The sequence below is a fragment of the Rhinolophus sinicus genome, linkage group LG10 (assembly GCF_036562045.2).
Source record: "Rhinolophus sinicus isolate RSC01 linkage group LG10, ASM3656204v1, whole genome shotgun sequence".
NCBI classification, from domain to species: domain Eukaryota; kingdom Metazoa; phylum Chordata; class Mammalia; order Chiroptera; family Rhinolophidae; genus Rhinolophus; species Rhinolophus sinicus.
The window spans coordinates 39,051,119-39,058,824 of record NC_133759.1 but is presented as its reverse complement, the minus strand read 5'-3'; positions in this window follow the sequence as shown (position 1 = coordinate 39,058,824).

Below are 7,706 nucleotides of genomic sequence, written 5' to 3'. Positions count from 1 at the left end.
AATTAACATTTAAAACTGTCCAAACAAGATGATGCCGAAACACCACATTTAAGGTAAAATGAAGGCATTTACTTTCCCCTTACTAGCAGTTTGCAAATGGGCCAGTCTCACCCTTCTGTGGGTGTTTGGAAATGCTTGGTGGCATTTTTTTGACACCCAGGCTATTGGCATTTAGTTCCTCAGGGATGAGTGTGTGAGAAGGTCCCATCCAGCAAAGCAGTATCCCAGGCAAATGCCAACAGCAGTCCTGGTGAGAAACACCACAGAAAAGCTTGGGTTGGTTGTATTTATAAACTCAACTGTGACCACCAATTAAGAATTTTCTGTCTCTGATTTGAGCTACTGAGATGCCCAGCCCATGTTCTATCTGGACATAAAAAATAGTAAGTTTCATAACTGGTGGTCTAGAGAAGTAAGTTGAAAAGCATGTCAGGTGCTCTGGCCAGGAAGCCCAAGTGGCTTAGGTTTTATGCCTCCCCTCTAGAGTATGCGAATACTTCTGAGAATAAGGGCTGTCCAGGCCCCAGCCCATGCCTTTGCACTTAGTTAGGACTTTAAGACAAATGTCCCATCAACCAGTAGTCAGGCTAGGGCCGAGAACCTTTAAGAGAGAGTTGGGAGGGCCCTTGTCTGGTGGTTAGTGGCTCCCACACAGGACAGTCTGCCTGTAGGTCCCCAGCCCTCGTGCAGCAGCTCCCAGCTCCCAGTAAGGAGAGATACAGCGGTGATGACAGGCAAAACAGAAGGATGTGTTCTGTGTTCCCCTTCAATTCCATACTCTCTGACATGCATCCAACAATAATTTATGGAGCATCTACTAGGTGTCAAGCATAGTGCTCGGTATACAGAGACTGAGACAGATATGCTTACATTCTAGTGGCAAAGACATCATAAACAGATATACGTCAATCAGATCATTATAAATAGTGATAAGTGCTATGATGCAACAACATGAGTAACGTGATGGATAGAGACTAGTGGTGGGGTCAGCAGAGGCCTTTCTGGGAGGGAAGCTGAAGCCGAGAGCTGGGCCCTGAGAGAAGAAGAAGAACTGTGTTCAGCACGGCCACCACGGAAGGCGTATGCCTGTGGGGGCTGTTCCTGTCTCTTGCAGCCCAGCCAGGGCATCGTGCCATCTAGAACAGCAGGTGTGGTTCATGTCTTGTGGCTTCCCTGTGCTCCTGGGCAGATAATTGTACAATGATCACAAGGAACCGTCGGGCTTCTGATTTTGTTTTCTAGCCATCGGCACCCGGGATGTCACACACATCCGAGGAAGCCAATCTCATTTGTTTCAGAGGTATAGGAGTAGAGTGTCCTGGCATGGGATTTAAAAACGTATTGTTACTTAAAACACTTGTGTGGCACTTATTTTGTGTCAGGCATCGCTCTAACACTTTGCAAATATTAAGACATTTTGTCATCATAGCAGACCTACTAAGGGGTATTATTATCCTCAGTTCCTGAATAAGGATGTGGGACTGTGTCTCCCATCAGGGTCCAGAGTCACTCACTATCCTTTAAGGAAAGATGAAACTGCACTGTGTCTGAAGGCTTCATAGTTTTGACTTTTTCTGTTGCCAAAGCTGAGAAACTGGCCAAGCAGACCCCAGCCGATGCTTCAAAGTCCACCCTGAGGGGAGGCGACGAGGCTGCAGCCTCAGAGGAAGCAAGAGTCATATAATCATTGATGGAATCTGGCAGTAAAAACACAGGCTGCAACACCACTGTGCTTGCACAGTAGACATGCGCTCAAAACCCCTGCGGATTGTAGCACCGGGCATCACTGTGGCCATGAGAATGCCAGGCAAGGCGTCATGGCCATGCCAGGCACTCTGTCCCCACCCACACTTCTTTTGTCCTGGACAGCCAGGGCTCCCACCTTCACCTCCCGCAGCCAGCTTGCCTCACTGGTGCTTCTGGACCCTGTGGTGATCCCTCCTTCTCCACTGATTAGGCAGGAAGTTGATCACTCAGCACGGGCTGTACCCAGTTACCCCAGGGTCACCCACATACAAATGTGATCTGAGAGGCGGTAAGATGGCAGCAGCCTTTGGAGCCAGGAGGACCCATAGACTGTGGGCTAGTGGTTACCATGAGCGTACAGAGGTAGAGGAGTGAAAAGCAGATACAGGAAGACAGAAGCAGGGATTCAGTGACCGGAAGTGAGCAACCGAGCAGCTGAGTGGCTTTCCCTTCCAGCATTCCCACGCCTGGCTGCCCCCGAATCACTCTCCTAAGTATCCTTCACCTATGTCCTTACATCACCTCCTCCCCTTATTATGGAGCTGGTCAGCCTTGGATTCTGCCTCTTGCACCCAAACAACGTCTTACCAGCGCGGATGGTGTGAGGCCTGGGCTTGACACTGTCCCCTGGGAGCCTCAAAAGCCTGTGAAGTCCTGTACAGGGGAGACAGGTCTTCTCACCACTTGGGTTACCCACTGTGAAGCTTCAATTACTTGTGGCCTCTTGCAACTCAAAATGCAAACTTCTAGAAATTAAATGGTTCTGGCCAATTCATTTGTCTAAGGAACCCCTTTCTACAGGACAGATATATATATATTTGGTACTATATAACATGCCCATTTTTTGAGACAAATACGTCCTTTTCTGATGCTATATCAGTGCTCTACACGCACGCTTTCCAATGGCGAGCATGAGTTTCTCCTCCCATTTATCACATTTGGCATGGAAATAATAACAGTGAGTCCAACGGTTTTCAAATTTTCAGCACTGATTTTTTTTTTTTTTAAATATTACGTGAAACCTCAGTACAGAAGAGCTGTAAGCTGAGACACCTCTGGGTTTCCTCTCTCTGCACCCCTCTCACCCTCTCCGCGGCAGGCTCCTCTGGAACCGAAGGGCTGTGCAAACAAACATTTCCTTGCATTGCTCAGGGCGGCAGATCCTTTCGTCCTTATCTCGGGCAAACATAAAGGAGCACCCGTTACCCATTATAGACGGACGATAGCCCATCCCAAGCTCTGAAAATGCTCTGGAAATACAGCGAAGTTATAGACATGTCCCACCACAAAGGAGAGGTGGGGCGGAGAAGATGATTAGAGCCAGAACCAGAGGCTGTGCCCCGCACAAGGGGGTCCCGGTACAGTTAGGGCTGAGGGCTCAGAGATGGGAGACGTGGCCAGGGCTAGAGTAAAGGGGCACAGCTCTGCAGAGCAGGTGGGGCTTCAGCAGGATTTCAACAGATTCACATAAGAAAAAGAAAGGAAAATCTGAGGCGTAGGGGTACTGGGTGCATCCGGGCAAGGATGGAAATGTCCGTGGATTGCTCAGGAACGGTTAGTGGATGAATTTGGTCAGACAACAGGGCGTTCCAAGTGGGAAAATGGGCCAGAGTTTGAATGATGGGCTAGGAAAATTCAGCTCATTTGAGAGACCAGCAAGAGTCCTGAATGATTCAACTTAGGAGGGAAAAAGTCATTAGGAAAACTGAAAACAAGATAAGAGCAAAAATCAGATGTCAAGCTGCTCAGATGTGATGTTTGAAAGGCGAATGGTCAGCAAAGGGCAACGACGATGACACATTTCCCCCTAAAAGGGTCACAAGCTTTTGGGACTGGCGAAGGGAGCTGCATTATCCCCTACCTATTCATCAGGAATCAAGAGCACGGTGACTCATTTGAAGTCACCCAACAGAGGACTCTGGGGGCGGAAGGGGGGGTCCTGACTCACAGGCCTTCCCAGAAGAATCCTCTCCAGCAAGAACACATGATCACCAGTCACGCGTCCGGTAGCCGGTGAGAGCATTCTGAGACCAGATTGGTACTTCTCAGACCTTTCCACTTCTGCCCAAATCCAGGAAAGGGAAACACCCAAATGCTCTCCTGGTCTCACGCAACTATGACACACTTAGAGCCAAAGAAATTCAAAGAAAAACAGCCTTATGTTGAAACCTCTCCAAAACCAGCACAATGAAGCACATATATGCACGTGTATACACAGTGCACACACCCGTTGCTACTGAATTGGGTAAAGATAGGGGTTGCAAGCCATCAGGGCTGCCCTGAAGGAAGGGCCGGATGCTACAAACTTTCCTGGAAAACGGTACAAAGCTTCCCTCACCAGACACAGTTTGATAGTGACACAGGTGGGTTGGCTGGCTCTCTCTGTCTCTGTTTGTCTCTCTCTGTGTCCCTTACAAAATCCAAAACCCAGAGACACACAGAGGGCACGTTCGGGAGGTAGGGGGACTAGGCACACAGAGTCTGAGTGTCCTGCACAAGGCCCCTCAATCAGCTGGTGTGTGGCCATCCTCTCGCCCTGGTCCTCCAGTTCCAGAGGCAGTGTCTGTCTAACAACTCCGCAGGGCAGATGAGAATGATGTCATCAGAAAAAGGGACAAAGAGGAAGGAGGAGAGTTACCCGTACATCCCCTATCAGCGGAGGACGGCTTTCTGGGAGGTGGTCCTGGACTTCCCAGCATCTCCCTCTGAACTCGCATGAACCTGTGTCTGAGGCCCTAGAGGCCCAGGGAAAGGCGCACCCATGGTGGCCTTACAGTCAGGAAAGCTCGTCAGCCACAGTTCAGCCAGTGACTCAGCACTGATGGGAAAGCAAGAGCTCCCTGAAGTCACCAGCTGCAGTCAACACTGGACTCAGCCACCTCCTAGCGCCCGTCCCCCCACTGGAGGAGGGAACTCTTAAACCAACCTCCTGGTGACAGAGCCCCTCTTCCACGGTGAACACACCATGTCCCCGTCACTGGTTTTCTCTGCTAACTAGTTTTCTAAATTTTATAAATATAATCATGTGTACCTGGTTTTTAAAAATTCAAACAATACCAAAGGCTGTCTAATGAAAAGAAAAACCATAGAGTTTAAGTATAATTTTCTAGCTCTTGGTGCATCCATGGAAGGCAGTTTCACGTGACTTCCATTTTTGAAGATGAGGAAATTAACTCAATTTGTGTGCCCTTCCTCTTCTGCTCTCCACCCTGTCCCTAACCACTGGGCCCTTTCCCAGCACTGCTACATAACACCAAGGTTTATAACTTTTATGTTTTGTTCTAGAAATATAGTTGTTTGTGCTTCATCTAGAGCTTTATTCTTAAAATTAAAAACCAACAACCACCATTTGTCATATTCTGATTGCATCAGTTGTTCCCTCCAGAGGCAAGTGGAGACCCTCAGAAAAGAACATGCAGACAAGTCACTAAAGTCATGCTGCTTAAAGGGAAATAAAAGCAACTAAGTCAGGAGGAGGACTTGGGGACGGGATGGAGGGTGCATTAAAGTTATTTTTCCTCCACACGCTGGAAGCATTTCTCTAACTCTGATCATCGCATGGCATGAGGATGGAAGGAACAAAATCATGGGCCTTCATTAAGATGCATATAAGCGTTTCATTTCCCACCTTCAAAGATCTCCTAATGAAGAGACAGGAAAATCAAAGCCAGTGTGCAATGAGTGAAAGCTCCAAGAAGGCAGGGATTTTTGTTTTCCTGTTTTGTTCACTGCTGTATTTTTTGTATTTAAAAAAAATACTGAATGAATGAATGAATGCAATGCCACAGTTATGAACACTGGAGGGGGGTTGGAGAGTGGGGAAGGGGTCAGGATGAGGGAGGGGGCACCTATGAGATCAGTAAGGAGGAGCCGTGGAGGGTGCCGCCTCAGGTTTGACAGCTCAGAGAAGGTTTGGGTTGAGTATTGAAGACCAAGTAGGAGGTGAACGTGGGAAGACATTGGCAAAAGGAATTCCCACTAAGGGGTAGAGTTTGGGAAAATGGCAGGAGATGAGGTGAGAGTGATAAGAAGAAGCAATTCATGAAGGGACTTGTGTGCGAGGCTACCAAGCCTGGCCTTTATTCCAGGGATGAGAGGGAATGTTGGAGGGCTCTCAGCAGGGGAGTGGCGTGATCAGGTCTGTTTTAGAGATACTCTGTATGGGCAAGGTCGGGGTGCTGGGGCTGGAGGTGGGAGTCCAGCTAGGGGACAGAGGCCGTCTCTGGGGTGAGACATGGTGAGAAGCTGCAGTAAGGCCTGAGGTTGGAGAGGAGGGGTCAGTCCTGAGAAACATGCAGGAGGTACAATCTGGACAATCTGTGGGAAGGCTCACCAGACGGGGAGCTCCTGATCTGAGTGGCTGAGGGGGTGGAGGCATCATTTACAGAGAGGGTTTAAAAGAAGAGCAGTGGGCTCAGCAGGTTTTGAGGCGTGCTAAGTGCCCCTGCGTGTTGGGTATGTGGGACATCCAAGCGGAGACGTCTTCAGACAGGTGGATCTATTTATAGATCAGAGAGCGATTGGCAAGTAAGTGGTAGATAAAGCCATGGACAGACAACTGAAGGGTGGTAGGTACATGAAAGTGTATGAGAGGCACCACCTTTACGGATGGACAGACACAGAGAAGTCCATGAAGCAGACTGGGGGAGTTGAATGGAGAAAGAGTGTGTCACTGCTTCAGTGCACGGGTGTGTGTGAATGAATGAATGAGTATATACGCGGTCAGACAATGAAGTTTGCATCCTAGGAAAAGTGCTATATACCTCATTGCTGAGTATCACTATGGTCACCTTCCAAGTACTCCCCTTGGGAAGCTATGCACTGACGCCAGCACCTAGTTCACCCTTCAAAGCCATTTTGGAACTCTTTTTCTGGAATGGCCATCAGAGCTGTCGTCGTATTACCCTTGATGTCCTGAATGTCATCAAAATGTCTTCCTTTCAATATTGCCTTTAACTTTGGGTAAAGAAAGAAGTCATTGGGGGCCAGATCAGGTGAATAGGGAGGGTGTTCCAATACAGTTATTTGTTTACTGGCTAAAAACTCCCTCACAGACAGGGCCGTGTGAGCTGGTGCATTGTCGTGATGCAAGAGCCATGAATTGTTGGCGAAAAGTTCAGGTCATCTAACTTTTTCATGCAACCTTTTCAGCACTTCCAAATAGTAAACTTGGTTAATTGTTTGTCCAGTTGGTACAAATTCATAAAGAACAATCCCTCTGATATCAAAAAAGGTTAGCAACATCATTGCAACAAGTTCGCGAACGTAATTGTCACACCTCGTGTGTGTGTGTGTGTGTGTGTGTGTACATTTGTGTGTATAAAATGATTTATCCCTGCCTTTCCTTCTGACTTCTCCCCTTTGAAGTAATGTCAAGCACTAGACTGGACAACTTGAGTCTGTCCCCATTAATTTTGGAGCGGTACAACCTAGTTCTGGATGTGATTATGAAGTGTCTCTAGGATTTTCAGGAAATCATGGAAGTCACAAAGAGTCTCAGTAGTTTTCCAATCAGTGGTTTCTCTGGCAGTTAGCTTTTAAAAAGAACAAAGTAAACTTCTTATTTTTGGATAGTTTTAGGTTTAGAGAAAAGTTGAGACAATAATACTGAGAATTCCCATATACTCGACACCCAAGGTTCCCATATTGTTAACACCTTCCCTTAGTGTGGTACCTTTGTCATAACTAATGGACCAATTCTGATACATTATTATTAACTAAAGTCCATATTTTATTCAGATCTCCTTAGTTTTTAAGTAATGTCCGTTTTTGGTTGCTGTTGTTCTAGGAAAGCATCCAGGTACCACATCACATTTAGTTGTCATGTCTGCTTACACTCCTATGGGCTGTGACAGTTTCTCACACCTTCCTTGTTTCAGATGACCTTGCCCGTTTTAAGGAGTACTGGTCAAGTTTTATAGAATTTCCTTCCATCTGAATTTTTCTGATATTTTTCTCAT